The following is a 19,227-nucleotide window of genomic DNA, read 5'->3' on the forward strand; positions in this document are numbered from 1 at the left end:
GCGGGGCATGCGCGCCGTGGCGGGGACGGACGCAGGCCGGGGGGCGCGGGCACGCGGGCCTCTTGCGCGGACGCACCGATCGAGCCACCGCTGCGGCTGCCTTCGCTGGGGGCCTGGCCGGTGGGGCCGTGCGGACCCAGGGAGTCCGCCGAGTTTCAGGTGAGGGCGCAGGGCGTGTGGCGGACCGCGCGGCTCCGAGAACCCGGCAGCGCGCGGACGAACGGCGCGCCTCCCTGGCCCGGGGTCACCGGGTGGGGGTGGCGGTGAGGCTGCGCGGAGGACCGGGAATCCGGGCCGCTTTCCGAAGCCGCGGGCCAGGTCAGAGAGGTGCTGAGGACCGGCTCGGGGCCTGGGCGCAGGATGGAGGCGACATCTGGCCGCAGTGCCACGGGGGGTTGGTTCCTGGGAGGCGAGGGAAGGGCGGTCGCAGCTGCGGTCCCTCGGTTGGGAGCGCGGGACGTGGGAGCCAGAGAAGGGTGTCCACAACGCGGTAGCCGCACTAAAAGGGTGAGAGGCTTCCTGGAGCGCATGGACACGAGTAGATGGGTACACAAGTACAAAAGAGTAGATGGGCAAATCTGGTGGGCAGCTCTTGGGGCGGCTCTGATGGGGCACTGGTGTCTGGACCTTGCCTTCTAGGAAGGTTCCCCAATCCCACCCCGGCCAGACCACCTGCTACCTCAAAAAAGTGCCTTAAATTTTCCTGGCCGACTGTAGCAGGAGCTGGCGAATGGCAAAGGAGGGACTCGGCTAAACTCCAACCTGACTACCCCGTGGGTATGGTTTTTAGCTATTTTTGGTTGTACCGGCTAAGTTAGGCCGTTTGGTTCAGGGTGCCCTCTCTTGGTGAGTTAGGGCAATGGGACAAAATAGCTATCCCAGCAGTTTCACCAGGTGATCTGCGGGCCAGTTAACCCTAGAAAATTTCCTCAGCTTTGGGTTGTGGCTTTGGTTTTGAGCATCTAGGGCCTGCCTGGAGTACTGTGTGATTCGGGGAGGGACTGAGTGCTCTCCTGGGACCTAACCTTTGACCTGACCCTTCTTTCTGGAGGCAACCAGAGCTTGAATTTGTAGTCACTCTTCCCCAGAGCCCCAGGCCCTTTGAGCAGGCCGCTGGGGAGTGGTGGTGGTAGCAAGTACTGGGGACTGGCTTCTGTCCCAGCTCTGCCCCTAGCTTGCCCTACGACCTTGGGAAGGGGTCAGCACTAAGCTCAATAGATCTGTTATCCACAGATTCTATGACTAATCTTTACCTCTTAAAACAAGAGCCATGAAAACTGAGAGGAACTTGATGAAGCAAGGGAAAGAATATCCAGAATCATAACTTTCAGCGGCTGGAATTAAAAGCCGTACATCTTTCTCTTTCTTGTTAGGGGTTCAGAGGTGAGTTTTTCCTAAGCTGTGTGGTAGCCAGGAAATAGGTTAGCAGTGCTCTTCCTGACATTTTTTTGAGGGCATGACTCGGGGAGCCTGAACAGGGAGCAACTAGCCTTGTCATTTTGGCAAGAAGGAGAGAGAACCGGGCCCCATGACTGCAGAGCCCGTTGTTCCTTCACACAGTGCCTGGTCTGTGCTCAGTTTTGCCTGACCGCTGGGAGCTTGCATGCGGAAGAGGATGGGCCTGGCTCCTGCAGACAGGTTGGGGTGAAAGAACATGTTTGGGTGAATGAGGTACCAACTTGAGAGGTCACTTTGTTGTGTTCAGTTAAGTTCAGAGGAGACAGCACTCTACTAGAGATGATGGTGTGGCAATTCTGGGCTTTTGGGCCAGATGAATCTGTGTTCAAATCCCGAGCCCATCAATGTCCAGCAAGGAGAAGTTTATGAATCCTTGTGGGCCTGTTCCCTTGCAGCATGTTGTTTCGTGCCTGGAGCACAGTAAGTGTCTTTGTCGTCATTGTTGCCATCATCTCTGTGGGATGGAGTGAATTATTCTGGGCTCATAGGCAGGAAGAATTAATAATACATGTGTGTGTGTGTGCACATGCATGTGCATGTACATAAGTGTTAGTCACTGTGCCTGGTTCTGTTTTCAAATCCTTCCACCTTTTCCTTTTACCTGCTCACACCCCACTCTATTCCAGGAGGAACCTCAGTCCATGTCCAGTATTTACAAGATCTTGGGATATAAGTAGTAGTGCTGTGAATAGATTGTGTCTGAAAATCGGGACCTTCTCCCCGCTCTGCCAAAATAACTCAGCGTGTTCACTCTTGATGCCTGAAGAAAATAACACTTCGGCGTTATGCAGAACCACAGATGATAGAATGTTGAACTGGAAGGACTTTGGGTATCTTCAAATCTAGTTCTTTTGTTTTGCAACTAAAGAAACCAGATCTGGAGAGGTTAATGGGTATTCCCAACTCACACTGTGTGCTAAGCCAAGTGCCTTGATGGAGAAGAGCAAAGAAAGGTTCTAATTTTATTTCTAAGTGTGTCAATGAAATTGCTGATAATGCTGATCTTCTCCTTGAAAACGTGAAGAGGGAGGAGCCAGTTGTCCCTGTGCATATTTCAGGGGAGTAGGGTGCTTTTCTGATTTGGGTAGAAGGTGAGTGCTATACTTCCTCATCCCAGATTCGCCCGGGACACACAGTGGGGAGTGGGTGATGAAGGGCTGTGCTGCAGGGGCTCCGCCAGGACTTACTACATGTCTGCAGTGTGACATTACTGACCTTGAGGCTGGTGGGCTGTCCAAATGCCAGCAGATAAGGAGTCCAGAGTCTGCTGCCAGCCAGGGGCCTCGTGCCTCCCAGCGAGCAAGCAGGACAGCTTCACCACAAGGTCTCTGAAACCCAGCCTCCTGGTCCCCACCCTTACTGTGGCCTTCGAGCTTCCCAGAGGCAAGCCCTTGTTGGGCCCAGATCATGTCCAGAGACAGAGTCCCCTCTGGGACCTCCACAAAAGGAGGAGGGAGGGTGGCCACAGAGAGAGAGCCTGGTACACCCAGCTATGGGAAACTAAATTCCCTACCTTGGAAACTCACGGTGTCTGTTCTCAGCCTCCTATCCTTCCTCCAGTTATAGGCCCAGGAGAGTCCTAGGGTTTCGTGGAATGAGAAGGTGACTGCCCTGAACTTATTACCAATTGGGTTTCTAGAGGCTCATTAGTAGTTAATAAAAAAGTCAGCTAAAAGTTGGGGGGAAAAAAATCCATGTTTTAAACAATTTTGTTTTACCTTAAAAATATGTGCATGTATTTACTCACCAACACTTTGATTTAGGGCAGAGGCCTTTTCTTTCGGTCTTGCTAGGTCCCCTAATTAGACTTGCAAATTGAAGGTAAAAATCACAACTACATGTATTAACTGTGATTTCATGTTCCCTTTATTTTTTAGATTTATTTTCACTAGGCTATATAGTCACATAGTTAAAAATCAGAAAGTTAAAAAGTTACACACACACACACACACACACACACACACATACTCTGTGAAACATCTTACCCCTGGCCCCCATTTTTACAAGCTACCGTTTTAGACACATTGTTTGGCACCTTGCTGTTGTCACCTAGTTACTGTATTGTCAGTTCTCCCTAAATGGGTGCATAGAAAGCTTTTGCCATTATTTTGCACAGTATTCCAAAATAGGCAAGTGCAGAAATTTTTTTCCTAATGTATGTCACTTCCCTCTCTCCCCCAACCTGGGTTGTTTCCAGTATCTTGTCTTTCTGTGCACTGCTGCAGTGAATAACTTTGTACAAATGGTCCTATGTGTGTAATTAAGACTGTAGGAGAAATTCTCAGAAGTGGGATTGCTGGGTTAAAGGATATATATACAAGCTTTCATTAAGAAACAGAAAGAACTGAAAAGACGTTTGTAGACCAGTCCACATGCAGAATTCTACTTTTGTAATCACACACCTAGTTTAATTTTTCTCACTTGTGACACGCTTTCTGGATGAGCAGTTATTGAACTTTTTGATCCTAGGATTCCTTAATACTGTCTTTTTTTTACATGCCAGATATGTGTGTATTTGCCATGTTAAAAATTTAAAAAACTTTCAGTGTAGTTTCTCATTTGAACAATTAAAATAAGCTCATTACATGTTAACAGAAAAGCATATTTTCATGAAAAATACTATTTTCTAAAATAAAAAGACAGGAATGGCATTGTTTTTACATTATTGCTAATCCTAAGGATTTCAGAATAACGATTTATTAGATGATAATAGGTATGACTTAAGTTTGCTGGTTGAAGTCCTGAGAACAAACTGAATTATCTCTGAAAACACTCATATTTATACCCTAAACTTCCACTTTGGAAATCTTTTAAAAACTCGAAGCTACTATATTCATCACACTTAATGTAGCCTCTGAAAAATGAGAGTGATAAAGCCCTTCACATCTTAATATTATAATAAAAGTAGTTTTTACCTGACAGAACTCCTGACCCCAGGTGTTACCAGACCCCCAACTTAAGAATTGCTGTTCCAGCTCAGTTAATTTACATTCTATAGAAATCCCAACTTTCTTTCTGCCCTTGCATTTCAGTTATTGTTTAAGTTACAACCATAAGACAAGTAGAACTAGCATCAAGAGTTTGGGCATAGTACAAGAGACTTGGTAAATGAATTCTCACAACAGGATTCATTCACTGCAGGATGAACGGAGGAATGGATGGGAGAGGCCACGCCAGTGCGCACCCTTCTGCTCTGTGCTCTGAAGATGGCTGTAAAATACATGTGGGATGCGCTGAGTGTGTGTGCAAAGTTATGTGCTGTTTGATGGCATCGGTTACATGCCCCTGATTGGAACAGACAAGATCATTTAGGCCAGGCGATTCGGGGCAGGAGTGGCCTGGGAAGGTGTCCTAGAGGTGGAATTGAGCCACGTTTTGAGAAAGCTATGAAGGAGGAGGGGAGAGGGGTCCTGGCGAGGGAAGTTGTATGAATATGGGCACAAAGCTGTATCATCTGGGGCAGGGTGGTCAGCCTAGGCCAGAGTGGCTGATGAGGAAAGAGCAGGAGACATGGCTAGAAATTGAGGTTGTTCCAGGAATTTTAAAGGACTCTGTGGTCATGTACCGATATTCTCTGAGAACTCTTAGCTGTTTCCGCATCTAAGACTCGTTCTGTTCTATCAGGCCTCAGTCTTGGGTCCAGCCATTCTTGTCTAGAGCAGCTAGACACAGCCCCAGACCTTTATCCTTTGCAGCACCAGCTTCAACCTCCTGCCTCCTGTTCACCCTGAGGTGCAGGGAACCAACCCTCCTCTCTGCCCACCTTAATACAGCCCTCTCTACCTTTAAAACCTCTTCTGGAACACAATGTGATTAATTATATGCTCCAGTATCCCCAAACAACTGTTTGGGATTTCTGTAAACTTCCTGCCCAGTTATCAAAAGTAGTGCATATTTATTGTAAAGTATAAAGAAGTATGGGAGAAAAGTCTATAATCTTGTGGCCCTGAGGCAGCCTCTGTTAACTGCATATTTCCTTATAATTGTTCTTTCACATTACATTTGGATATTTATCCCTTGCCTTATCTTGGCATCAAAATCTGCCTTATGGCTAAATCATAGTTTACTCAACCATTTCCTTTTGTTTTAATCTTTTTATTTTGAACTAATTTTATACTTAAAGGAAAGTTGCAAAAAATATAGCAGAATTCCTTACATCCCTCACACTGCAAGAACAGGTTATCAACATTGGCATATTATTATTAGTTGTTGGGGAGGAAGAAATTTCCTCTGCCCCTCCAGATTCTTCTAGCTAATCTAAGAATCAAACTGAAATGAGACAAATCAACAGGAGAAAAAAACAGTCTAAAAAATTACACATGTGTGAGGAAGCCATAGACATGGAGAGTGAGATACGTGTCATCCTGAGTCAAGGAGAAGTGGGTAGGTAGGGGTCAGACTTCACAGGAAAAGGGAAATAATTCACGGGAATATGAAAAGAGCGAATGTTTGACAAATCGTGGAGCACAGAGAGAAATTTTAACAGACTTGGCCATATCCCTGCCTGTTTACCACGCCTAGTTTACATTATAATGTAGCTCTCTCTCTGGTAGCTCTCCTGGAGCAGGTCTTCTATGTAAATTCTTTTCCTGCAGCTGTCAGGGGTGGGAGGTCAAAGTACCCTCCTGAATCTTTTGGGCCTCAAAATAATCTCCATGTCACAATGGCACATCTTGGGGGGCCCTGCCCTTGGTCCCTGTATAGCCAAACTACAGGCTCATTCAGGTTTCACCAGTATTTTCGCTAATGCCTTTTTTTTCTGCTTTGGGATCCCACATGGCCCTTTGTTATTTCTCCTCAGTCTCCTCTGGTCTATAACCATTCTTCTATCTTGTCTAATTAGAATGGGGTTATTAGGCATTTTTTTTTTTTGAGAGGGCATCTCTCATATTTATTGATCAAATGGTTGTTAACAACAATAAAATTCTGTATAGGGGACTCAATGCACAGTCATTAATCAACCCCAAGCCTATATCTTAACAGTCTCCAATCTTCTGAAGCATAACAATTAAGTTCTTACATGGTGAACAGTGCAAGGGCAGTCATATCACAGAAACTTTCGGTTTTGATCATGCATCATGAACTATAAATAATCAAGTCAGATATGATTATTCGTTTGATTTTTATACATGATTTATATGTGAATCCCATGTTTCTCCCTTATTATTATTATTTTTTAATAAAATGCTGAAGTGGTAGGTAGATGCAAGATAAAGGTAGAAAACATAATTTAGTGCTGTAAGAGGGCAAATGTAGATGATCAGGTGTGTGCCTATGGACTAAGTATTAATCCAAGCTAGACAAGGGCAAAAAAAACATCCACGGATGCAGAAGATTTCTTTCAAAATGGGGGGTGAGGTTCTAAGCCTCACCTCTGTTGATCCCCAATTTCTCACCTGATGGCCCCCCTGTGACTGTGCCTGTCTTAGGTTATTATGCATTTTTGACAGAAATACAAAAGGGATGTTGCATCCTTTTCAGAGTATCATACCAAGGCTTTCATGATGTCGATGTGTCTTGTCTTACGCTGATGTCTTCCTGGATCATTTGGTTAAACTGATGTCTGCTGGACTTCCACACTGGAAAAGTTACTCTATCTCCCATGATGGATCTTTCTCATCCTTCAAATCCCTTTTGCCAGGAGGGTACCATCTCTTTGAAGGAAGGGCTCACCTGATCAGTTCTGACCCACCCAGGAGAATTTCTGTCATAAGGTCAGCTAGCACCATCAAAATCCTTTCTGCCAGATAATGTAACACTATAGCAAGAGTGATATCCCATATTTCCAGGTCCTGTTCATACAGGGCAGGGGTCCTTGGGGGTCATCTTAGAATTCTTTTTAGAATTGCCAACCATACCAAGAGCCTCAGGTGAAAGTGATCAAGCCTTAATTCTAGCACCAAAGTATTAGTTTCCTGTGGCTGCCCTGACAAATTTGTAACAAAACAACAGAAATTTATTCTTTCACAGAGGCCAAAGTCAAGGTGTCAGCAGGGCCACTTTCCCTTCAAGGCTCCAGGGTAGGGGACTTCCTTGGCTGTGACAGCATTAGTTGGATCTCTGCCTCTGTCTTCACATGGCCATCTTCTCTGTGTGTCACTGTGTCCACATCTCCCTCTCCTTCATCTTGTAAAGCTGCCAGTCATTGGATTGAGGGCCCTCTCTAAATCCAGGATGATTTCATCTTGAGACCCTTCACTAATGGTATCGGGAAAGACCATTTCCAGGAAGATCACATTCTTAAGTTTCATGGTTGGGGAAATATTATTTACCCCATTACAGTCAGGCTGGGGGAATGGCCTTTTGTAGACTCAGTTTCACAGATCTGCTTAAGAAAAGGGAGTTCTCTTAGACCTAAGATAAAAAGCAGGCCTGGCTGCTGCTGAGCCAAGGCCCAGCCTCAGGCTGCCTGCTCCCCTCATACTGACCCAGACGGACAACTATCTGTATATAAATTACGAAGCTGGCCTCAGAGTCCCTGTGTTCTTGGGATCCAAACACTGCAATACCAACAGCTTGTCACTGTATAAGGAACTCTCATGATACTAGTTTCCTTGTCAGATGGGCAGGCCAGAGAATGTGGTCCCCATGTGGCCGAGAGGGGGGAACTGGCTTCACAGGGCTCATGAATCACAGAATGCTGTAGGTAGGTCATGTCTGGTCTGGCCATCCTGAAATGTCAGATCAGTGCCCCAGACTAGAGCCAGCCTGATCTATCAGAACTACATGTATGGAGACCTGGCTTTCACCTAGGAAGCTCTGAGTGAGGAGAACTGAGGTGAGGTCCTGCTGGCTGGGGCAGCCAGATAGGGAGCTACACACAGCTGTAGGCCCGCCCAGGGCAGATAAGGCCTGGAATCCACCTACGGACTCTCAGTTAAGATCTTAAACAAAGTGGAGGGGAAAGCCTTTCCCATTTCCTAATTGACCCTAAAATTAATATACATGTTCATTGTAGAAAACACAGATGAATAAGAAGATAGCAGAAGTTACCATGAAATCCACCAGCAATAGCTAACAGTCATATTTTTTAAACTATTTCTTGTGAATGTAAACATTTTAAGGAAGGTGGCCTATAATTTTGTAGGCTAACATACCATGAACATCTTCCCCCCAAATTACTAACATTTATTGTACAATTAATTGTGCCTCAGGCACTGTTTATATTTTGTATCATCTTTAATTTTCTCAACTGCTCTGAGGGAGGCGCTATTTTTTTCCAGGGTAAGGGAAATAAATCTTTTTGTAGTTGTGACTTGATCATGCCTTGAAGGTGGTAAATACAGATTCAGGGTGCACGCTGAGGTCTGTCTCCCTCAGAGCTTAAGCCCTTTATCTCTTTACTGGGTCTGTGTCTGTTTCACTATACGGACCACCTTTAGCATTCCCCTTCTGTTGTAGTTAGATTGCTTGCAGTTTTTCCCCATTATGAGCACCTGAAGAATGCAAACTCCCCAAGAGCACAGATTTTGGTCTGTTTTATTGGTTGTATTCCCTGTGCGCAGAACATGTGGCCCTCGATATTTGTTGAATGTACGCTTCCATAAACTGCCTAAAGCTGAACAGCCCCATTTAGAATAATTTCCACAGGATGAATTATTGAAAGTGTGAAGTATTGGGACTTGACAAGGTGACTTAAAAAGTTTATTTCTGAAAGAATAAATGTACAAAAAGAGCTAGCAACTTAAAAAAGAAAGTAGTGAAGTTGGACTCGCTTTTCCAAAATACGTATATAATAAAGATAAAATAAAATGTGACATTGGCACAGAATAAGTAAATGGAACAAAATAGAAATGTCCAAACAGACCTCAGTATGGGTAGGAATTTAGCAAACAACAAAAAAAGTAGTGGTATTGCAATACAATGAGTAAGAACACATACTTGGTCTTCATCCACAGTTCCTGAAAACACTGCAGTCTTAAAGGTGAAACAGGTGCTTTGTCATGTTAATGAGAGACTTTTGGACTCCCCACCCAAGGGTGGTGGCTAGAGGTTGAATTAGCCAGTGGCTAGTAATTTAGTCAATAATAATAATAGCTGTGCAACCTATGCAAGGAAGCCCTCACAAAAAGCCCTGAGAGAGCTTTTTCTCTCTGTTTGGTTGGATCCTGCTTCTCCATAGGGAGAGCTTCTAAGCTCAGGGATCCAGAACGCCTCCACGTGCCACCAAGCCAGGCCCCCAGCTCCGCGAGGAGAGAAGCTCCTTTCTTTGGGGCCTTGCCCTGTGTCTCTCTTCATCTGGCTGTTAACTTGTAACCCTTATGGTATCCTGTATTAAACTGGCAAACGTAAGTGTTCTCCTGAGCTCTGAGCCACTCTAGCAAATGAATCAAACCTAAGGGGAAGGTCGTGGGAGCCTCCAATCTGCAGCCACTGGGTCAGAAGCACAGGGAACTGCTTGGGGCTTGTAACTGGCATCTGGTGTTGGGGGTGGAGGGCAGACTTGTAGGACGGAGCCCTTAACCTGGAAGTCCTGTGCTGTCTCCTGGCAGGTAGCATCAGAATTGAGTTCTCCAACACCCTGCTGGTGTTTGAGAACTGCCTGGTGTTATGTGTGGAAAGACCTCCTCCCACATAACACACACTAGAATTGGATCCAGGAACCCGAATGGAGTTAAACTGTTATTACTGCTGTGTATAATGTTATATATATATATAGGAAAAAATACACCATTATCTTTTAATAAGGTTGTTGAGAAGATCAGATGAGATAATGAAAACAAATTACTTAGCACTGTGCCTAGCAGACAACAATAAATCCTAGCAATTCTTACTAGTACAAAGTGAAGGAAGAAAGGAGTATGGATGAGTTGTACAGGGGTGCTCAGAGGCAAATAACAGAGTCCAGCCAATGCTGGTTTAGCAGATAGCAGGTAAAGCACCTGGCAGTCGGCCATGTGGGGCCCAGGTTCCTGCTCAGTGGTGCCATATCTTTCTGCTCTGCCATCCTTCACAGGCAGGACTTTGTTCTTGTGGTTGTCACTTGCCAGCCTGTACCTCTGAGCAGGAAGAGGAGGGTAAGAAATGGCACGCACAGAGGCGCACTTCCATTTCATTGACTGGAATGGCTCTGTGTGTGGCCTCTTCGTGCAAAGTATATGACTTTGCCTCTATTTCTCATCTTTTGTAGACTCTGCAGTTGAGGTTTACAAGGAAAATAGACTGTCAATTAAACAATAATGGGATGATTATTTTTTAAAAAGTTATATTCTCACACTGGCCAGATTAAATTCTAGATGAATTAGAGATTTAAAAGTGTGTAGGTGTATATTTCTATAATTTAAGGGTAGGAAAGATTTTTTTCCAAGCATGCTACTAAAAGCAGAAACCTTAAAGGAAAAGTGTGATATATTTATTTTAACCTATATTTAAAAATTTTGTCAATAATACCAATTAACAAAGTTCAAGGCAAATGATTAATTAGGAAGATGTTTGTAACATGTGACAAAAGGTTAATATTTTTACCATGCAGTGAACTCTTATATACACCAATAAGAAAAAAAGATAAATGTGTATCAGCAAAAATGGGCAAAGGAGAGTACCAGACAATTTCTGGAAGAAATGAAATGTTAGTAAAGCTGAAAATGTGTTTAGCCACATTGGTAGTCAAAGAAATGCAAATGAGAGGAATTAAAGGAATGTTTTTTAACCTATTTGGCAGAGATGGAGTATATTTTCATACTCAGCATTGGTGAGAATCTTAATGAAACAGGCATGCTTACACACAGATAGTAGGAGCATTGAATTAGTTAGGTCTTCAGAAGGGTAGTTTAGCAAATTGTATAGTAACTTCTTAATAAATACTCGGGTAAGGACTAGTCCCCAGCCAACTTGCTGTGGAACTCAATGCTTCCTTTCCTTCTAGTAAGGACCCCTTCACCCCTTACTGTCATTCCGTGGGGCCCTGCTGCCAGGTGGGGGTGGGGAGAGTGCAGGCAGCTCACCTGAAGCCTTTCACACATCCTCCCGCCCCATTACCCAGCAGGCTGTTTTTTCTCCTTTTACTGGAAGCCTGGAAAATTGGTTTATGTGGGAGAAAGGGGGTGGTATGTGTGTGTGTGTGTCCTGCCTGGGTGGTGGTGGTGGTGGTGTTGGTGGTGTGTGTGTGTGTGTGTGTGTGTGTGTGTGTGTGTGTGTGTGTGTGTCCTGCCGGGGTGGTGGTGGTGGTGTTGTGTGTGTGTGTGTCCGTGTGTGTGTGTCCTGACGGGGTGGTGTGTGTGTGTGTGTGTGTCCTGCCGGGGTGGTGGTGGTGGTGGTGGTGGTGTGTGTGTGTCCTGCCGGAGAGGGGTGGGATGGTGGTGGTGGTGTGTGTGTGTATGTGTGTGTGTGTGTGTGTGTCCTTGTCCTGCGGGGGGTGGTGTGTGTATGTGTGTGTGTGTGTCCTGGTGGGGGTGGTGGTGGTGGTGGTGGTGGTGGTGGTGTGTGTGTGTGTGTGTGTGTGTGTGTGTGTGTGTGTGTGTCCTGCCGGGGTGGTGGTGGTGGTGGTGTGTGTGTGTGTGTGTGTGTGTGTGTGTGTCCTGCCGGGGTGGTGGTGGTGGTGTTGTGTGTGTGTGTGTCCGTGTGTGTGTGTCCTGCCGGAGAGGGGTGGGATGGTGGTGGTGGTGTGTGTGTGTGTGTGTGTGTGTGTGTGTGTGTCCTTGTCCTGCCGGGGGTGGTGTGTGTATGTGTGTGTGTGTGTCCTGCTGGGGGTGGTGGTGGTGGTGGTGGTGGTGGTGGTGTGTGTGTGTGTGTGTGTGTGTGTGTGTCCTGCCGGGGTGGGGGTGGTGGTGGTGGTGGTGGTGGTGGTGTGTGTGTGTGTGTGTGTCCGTGTCCTGCCGGGGGTGGTGTGTGTGTGTGTGTGTGTGTGTGTGTCCGTGTCCTGCCGGGGGTGGTGTGTGTGTGTGTGTCCTGCCGGTCAAGATAGCCCTGTAAATAGTGGAGAGCAGGCTGAGCTGTTGGGTGCTCTTGTCCTTTCCTGGAAACCAGAGGGCTCCCAGCCAGCCCCGGGGACACTCATTTTCTTAGAGCTTGGATTATGTGAGGCCTGGGGTGTGGTGGAGCCATGTTGGCCTGGGGAGCTGGCCTGCTTTTCCTCTAGGAGGTGAGCCAGCGGCGGAAGGCCCTAGAATGGAATCCCTTCCTGCCTCCATCCTTTCCTCCCCCTGCTCACTGATGGTGTGGCCTGTGCTCTGCCATCCCAGGCCCAGGTGACATTGATTAGCATACATCTATCTCTCAGGACTGACCATTTCCCCAGAGTGGGGGCCTTTCTGTCTGAGAAGCCAGGCAAGTTCTCAGGATACCAGGTCCCTGGGTAGTTTCCAGGGACAGCAAGCCACCACTGTTTCATCACTTTCCCAGAAAGGTGCAAAAAGTACAAAGTCTTCCACTCCCCCAGACTCGGGCCACCAGCCAAAGTGGCCTCTGGGGCAGTCTGACCAGCCCTAGGAACAGGGATAGCCCTGATTCCTGCCCCTCCCTCCTCATCCGCCCCCTGGCATACAGCAGACATGTGTGGAGGTGCCTCCCAGGGCAGAGTCCTTGACCGTGGGTGAGCCACGGTGTGTGCACCATGGTGTGTACGCAGCTCTGCTGGCCAGATTGTGCCTGTGACCTTGGCTGTTCCCTTACCACCCCGTCTTGGCAGCTGCCCGCCAGCCCCTCCCCCGGCATTTCAGGATGTGTGCTGTTGGCACGTTGAAAGGAGGTTGTGTGCAGTAGGGCAGGGACTCAGAGTTTCATGAGCAGTTGAGAAATTCTGGAAACGGCCTGTACTTGTGGGGTTTCCTTTCCTCTTCTCCCCCTGCCATAGGGAAATACATGTTACTCTCAGGATTGTCAGATGGTTGCCCATGGTGGGTTTTCAGGGTTGTGGGGAATGGGGGCTGCCTGCCTCTCTGCCACCACCTTCGTTTTGGATCCCCCACGTCACCTTATATTTCTCCTTAATTTTTCTACCTTAGTTTGATAGTCCATGTCCAGGCAAACTCCTCTGGCTCTCTGTGGGTCTCCAGCTCTGTTGGAGCTAAAGGAGACGGGGTCCTCTCCCTAAGGCTGCTAATAGTTCCAATGGGGCTGAGATCCAAGGACTGTAAAATTCAACACTGTGCGGTACTGGAAAACGGGCGGTGGGTCATCAGCGGTCATGGAGCATCTATTCCTTGGGACTGACTTGGTGCCAGGTACTCAGATGTCACTCCTCTAGACTCTGGGAAGAACACAGGCTTGAACCTCCACCATTGTGGAGTCTACAGTCTAGTAGGAGACAGATCATAAGTATGTAAACAAAACAAAAGAAACAAGGCTACTTTTAGATGGTGCTAAGAGGAAAGTAAAACAGCATTGGGATTCTGAGTGATTGAGAGTGGACTTTTTTTTTTAATTAACTAGGTGGCTTTCCACTTTGAGGAGGTAACATTTGAACTAGAGACATCTATGGGAAAAAGCATTCTAGGCAGAGGAAACAGCAAGTACAAAGGCCCTGAGGTCAAAATGTGCTTAAGGTGTTAAAAAGGAGGGAAGGAAGGCAAGAGTGGCTGGATCCTAGTGAGTGAAAGGGCACAGTTATAAGGTCAGTGAGGTCTGCAAGGACCAGATGGACATAGTGTCTTATAGACCAGAAAAAGGAGTTTAGGTTTTACTCCATTTGTACTAGGAAGCCATCAGAGAGTTTAGAGCAAAGAAAGTGCTCTGATCAGATTTGTTCTTTGAAACGAATGACTTCAGGAGCTGTATGTGTAAGGTTTGGCCACTCCACATGTGTGTATGCTATACTGAAAAAAAGAGGATTCTGGCAGGGTAGGCAGAGGTGCCCTGTGGAAGTGGGAAGGCGGGTTAAGTGATTCCATTATATTTCTTTTATTTTTTATTAAGGTATCATTGATACACACTCTTATGAAGGTTTCACAAGAAAAACAATGTGGTTATTACATTCACCCTTATTATCGAGTCCCCTCCCCACACCCCATTGAAGTCACTGTCCATCAGTGTAGTAAGATGCCACAGTCCCTATTTGTCTTCTCTGAGCTACACTGTCTTCCCCGTGACCCCACACACACCATGTGCACCAATCATGATACCCCTCAATCCCCTTCTCCCGCCCTACCCCACCCCTCCCCTTTGGTAACGGCTAGTCTAGTCGCTTCTTGAGTCTGTGAGTCTGCTGCTATTTGTTTCTCCAGTTTTGCTTTGTTGTTATACTCCACAAATGAGGGAAATCATTAGGTACTTGTCTTTTTCTGCCTGACTTATTTCGCTGAGCATAATATCCTCCATCTCCATCCATGTTGGAAATGGTGATTTCATTATATTTCAGCCAGCGTTTCCGCATTGTCTTCACTCACTTCCCTGTGCTCCATCTGCTTCACAAAGAAAACCGGCATGGGCACTTCTCCCCAGTGGCTTCACCGTGTGGTGTCTAAAGACCCGGGAAGTCCTCTAGATCTTCTGGATGAGAAATCTTGAAGAATGAGTAGCATTCAGAAGGCAGTTATTAAAAAACTTATAACACACACTTGGTGTTAGTACCACTGTGACCGCTCCATGTGCTTGTACGCTGGTCCGTCGTGAGAATGGTTGGCTAATTCAGTCACTCTCCTGCTGATGGGCTTCTGGTTTTCCTCAGAGGTTTTTGTTGTGAATATTGGCTACTCTAAGAACTTTTGTATCTTTCTCTTTTTTTGTGTGTGTTTGGGGTTGAAAGTCACCCTGACTATAGCGCGTCTGAGTTGCAAGCTAAAATCCTTGAAACCCTTTCCAGGTGACAATCCCATTGCCCCTTGGGGCTGCTGTTGGCGTAAGCTTTTAAGTCTGGTTAGAATGTTGATCCCTTTTTAATAGGCAAGCTGTTTGTAGGAGGCAAGGGTGTGGAAGGTCAAGTGAAAATACATGCATCAGTGTTTGTGTTAGAAGTCATTCCTTTGCACTGTACTTTCCAGAGACTGCTGCCCACCCATAGCCTTGAGGGGTAGTTAACCTGTGGGAGGGGAGCTTTGCCCTGTGGGTCTCTTGCTGGCCCCAATCTGATCGGAGTGTGATAGAAGCCTGGTGCCTTTGCTCTGGAATCCGTCTGTGCTCCTGACAGCCTCCCTTTGGAGCTCCGGCCAAGGGCAGAGATGCAGTCAGGAGGGCAAAGGCCCAGGGCCTCAAGCTCTCCCCACACCTCCGATAGAGGAGCTTTGAGAGGACACTTGATGGCTCCTGCCCTTGACCCCAAGGCCCTAAATAATGCATCTTCAGTGAAGTCTATTCCAGCATTCTATAATTTCCAGGCAAGGTGGGGTGTTCTGTTTACATGTGCATTTGTGTTTACATATCTGTGCAGCAAGTACCAATTTAGAAACTACCACCCTAGTCTTGTTCTGAAACAACCCAGGACATAGCTGAAGTGCTAGAGCTGTCCTTCTAAGACAGTGTATGCTGAGCAGAGTGAGAGGGCTTCTGGGTGCAGGTCAGAGGCGGTGCTTTTTCCTGCAGTGCATCTATTTCTGTCTACAGTCAGGCCCTTTACACCCTGGGTGGAGGGTAGCATTCTGAGGGAAGCACAGGCCCCTGTAGTTGAGGATGGTATGGGCCTAGTTGGAAGGACCCTTGACCAGGCACAGGGAGTAACCTTTGCTGTCGGGTAGAGGGGAGTGATGACAGGTGTGTGTATTCGGCAGGAAGGTGGTGGGGTGGATTGGAGCGCAGTGCGTGTAAGTCGGCATGAGGCAGGGGCCTCCGGCTTCTCTTCAGGAGTCCTGGGAAGAGGGGCACTCTGGCCACATGGCGAGGCCCATGCCAGGAAGCTGAGGATGTGGCAGGGCCTTTTGCCTCAATGCTCAGGTGGCAACTGTCAGTGACCTCAGCCAGAGAGTGACCTAAGTGGGCGGTTCAGCAGTGCCCGTAAGTGGAGGAATTATGACTCAGAAAGGTCATTACTCAATCTGCCTCCCTTTCCTGCCACCTTTCTCACTCCAGTTTGGAAATCTGGGCTTTTTTCTCTTTTCCCCAATAACCCTCTTTCTCATAAGCATAGGGTTCATTTTATTACTCTGCTGATAAATATTTATGGTTGCTGGGAAATGTAAGGGCCAGGACACAGCCTGTGTCTGCCTTCTGGGGGCCCTGGTCATACGCTTACAAGCATTGGCTGCACAGGGGGTGTGCCGAGCGAGCTGGGGGTGCCACCGGGGAAGGGCTTCCTGTCCTCGTTAGGGAGACATCTGGAAACCTAGCAGGAGCTCTAGGTCCTCCTCTGAGTAGTGGTCCTCAGACTTTCGTGTGTCTCATGATCACCTGGAGGGCTTCTCCAGACTGACTGCCAGGCCCCACCCCAGAGTTTCTCCTTCAGTAGGTTGGGTGGGGCTGAGAATTTGTATTTGCAACAAGTTCCCAGGTGGTGATGCTGCTGGTCCAGGGCCACACTTCCCCTGAAAAGTGATCGCACACAATTCAGCATCTCAGCTGCAGAGATAGGCGGGGCGGCAGAGTCTTTGAGGAGTCAGGGCTTGTGCCCATTCACGGGTGGGTTGTACTGGGGAGGAAGTGTGGTGTGGGAGGGCCAGGGGGTCAGATAGAGGCTCCGGTGCCAGCAGAGCAGGGTATCTGCCTGGGTCTGGCTTCTAGCAGAGGCCCACTGCCCCGGGGACACTAGCATCCTCTGCCCGCTGTAGCTCAGTGTCTTGGAAAGGCTCCCTGGCTGGGAAGGGTCCACCTCATCTCTGGGAGGCAGCCTGGGGTGCAGAGGACTCTTCTGCCCATTGTGGGAGGAAGGGTGCATAAGAGACTTTGTGAGAGGCCCTACCTGTTAAATTCTCCCTGCAGTGTTGCTGCCAGGCAGTTGGAGTTGGTGTGTACAAATGGCCCCCTGCTGCAGCAAGAGAGTTGAGCAGACTTGTCTGAGCCTGATTCAGAAAATGATGGGGTAGGGCTGGCCTTTTGAAGGCAACACTGTACTTTGGGTTATGAGGACAGTGGTGTGGCTTGTTTCTCTCCTTGTGGCCACTGAAGAGGAGCCTGTTCAGTTCAGTTCTCTAATGGAAAACTTAGAGGCCAGCATCCCCAGGGAACACATCCCAGGCTGGGAGAAAAGCCATGCCCTTTAGGCCACGCTGGGTGCTGGGTTCTCCCGCCTGGACACCAGTGAGCCTTCTGACCTCTGGCTTTGGGTGTTGTGCACCCTGAATCCCTTCTCCACACCGAGCCCAGATGGCATGCTAAGCACAAGTCTGCTCGTGCCTCTGCTGGACGTGATCCACATTGTGCACCCGGTGGCGTCCGGCCACGCTGCCATGGCCTCCAGGCTTGTTCTGCCCTGGCCGCACTGAACTCTGTGTTCTTGGGTGCACCTCTTCACTGAGTCTTTCCTGATACAACTGTGTGCTCTTAGAATGTCCCACCCTGTCCCCACCCCCTTCTCTTCACCTGGCCCGCTTTTACCCCCTCTTCAGTTCTCAGTGAAAATCAGGAGGCCTCCCCTGGCCCTGACCCTAGATTGGACAGCCCGTCTGTGTCCTCCAGAGCTCCCGGGTACCCTGCCACGTCGTGACCTCTGGTGAGCGTGTGGATTGGCTTGTTCGCCAGGCGTCCTGGTGATGGCATGGTTTGCTCCTCTTGTCTCGGTGTGTTTGCTGACAGCACCTCCTTTCACTGTTAAGTGCACTGCTTTGAATAAGTGATGGTCCTCCCTACTAAACGTAGACAAATCAGAACTGCACTTGCGAGACATCCTTGCACTAAAATTCTCAGTGAGGCTTAGATTCTGTCAGTTACCTCTGCCCTATCCAGTCTTGATGTGTGGATGTCCTCTTTCTCAGGATGGACCCCAGGACATCTGTTTTGCTGGTGTGGCTCCTGGCAGGGCAGCCTGCTGGTGGAGCCGGCCACTCCTGTCTGCCGTGGCTAGCGGTGGTGGCAGGCACTGTGGCTCTTTGGCAGCTTAGCTCTGCACCATGACTGGGGAATAGCTCCTGGAAGCTCAGTGTAGTCTGTTTCTTAGCTCCTCCAGGGATTATCTAAGCCATTTAATACACTGTACAAAAATCCCTTTCTGCTTAAACCACCTCACTGAACCCTGATCAGTACAGAACTCTTACCACCATGGCTCTTATGCGTTACTTGAATTGTTTACTTCCCCTCTTCTGGAAGGGCATCCCCGAGACTTCCCCAGTACCTAGCATTATTCCTGGTATGAAACCAGTGGGCAATGGGTATTTATTAAATGGATGAACTTTTGGACTGAATTTTTAAAGATTTGGTAAGTGTAGCTAGCTTTCAGTTCAATGAATACAATGGGGTTGAAAGAATGAGAATCGTTTAGTCTGGGGAAGAAGAGGTAGTGAGTGATCACTGAAGCAGCTGAGCAGATGACAGCGGGATGCCTGGGGTGGGGTGCGGTGGGAGAGTGTCTGAAAGGACGTCCTGAGCTCGCTGATCCTCATCGGGCTGGGGGTGCAGGCGCAAGTAGGCATGGGTCAGAAGGGACTTCACATTTTCTGAGAGAAATTCTCTGCCGCTGTCCTTTGGGTGCCCAGTGCTGACCAGGAGACTGGTAATTGGGACCCTGTCAGAGCCCCCCTGTGAGGCTGCATATGTTATAGCTTACTTGTGCTGGTGCACATGGCAAGTTAGTGGCAGGCCCCAAATTTGAATTGTCATGCTGTCTGATAACTTAGTCACCAGTTCATATGTTTTCCTTATTTATTTGATTCTGAATAACAAGTTGGGAGTTTTGCTTCAAGAAGATGTCGTAAGTGGGGATGTGAGTGCGATGTTTCCTAAGCTACACTGGGCCTTGTGGTCTGACAAATA

The 19,227-nt window shown here is 47.8% G+C and overlaps 1 protein-coding gene across 2 annotated transcripts in view; it reads left to right on the forward strand.

Annotated features, from left to right (window-relative positions):
- The window catches only part of SLC39A14 (solute carrier family 39 member 14), a 43,185-nt gene continuing 23,958 nt past the window's right edge, over positions 1-19,227 (forward strand). Inside the window, exons 1-2 of one of the 2 annotated variants that reach the window (XM_073232681.1) lie at positions 8-159; positions 2,085-2,549. The gene's annotated coding sequence lies outside the window, so the exon portion shown is untranslated. Of the gene's footprint in view, positions 160-2,084; positions 2,550-19,227 lie in introns of both variants that reach the window. The other variant, XM_073232680.1, reaches the window with a different exon arrangement.

The sequence above is a fragment of the Manis javanica genome, chromosome 3, assembly GCF_040802235.1.
Source record: "Manis javanica isolate MJ-LG chromosome 3, MJ_LKY, whole genome shotgun sequence".
In the NCBI taxonomy this organism is placed as follows: domain Eukaryota; kingdom Metazoa; phylum Chordata; class Mammalia; order Pholidota; family Manidae; genus Manis; species Manis javanica.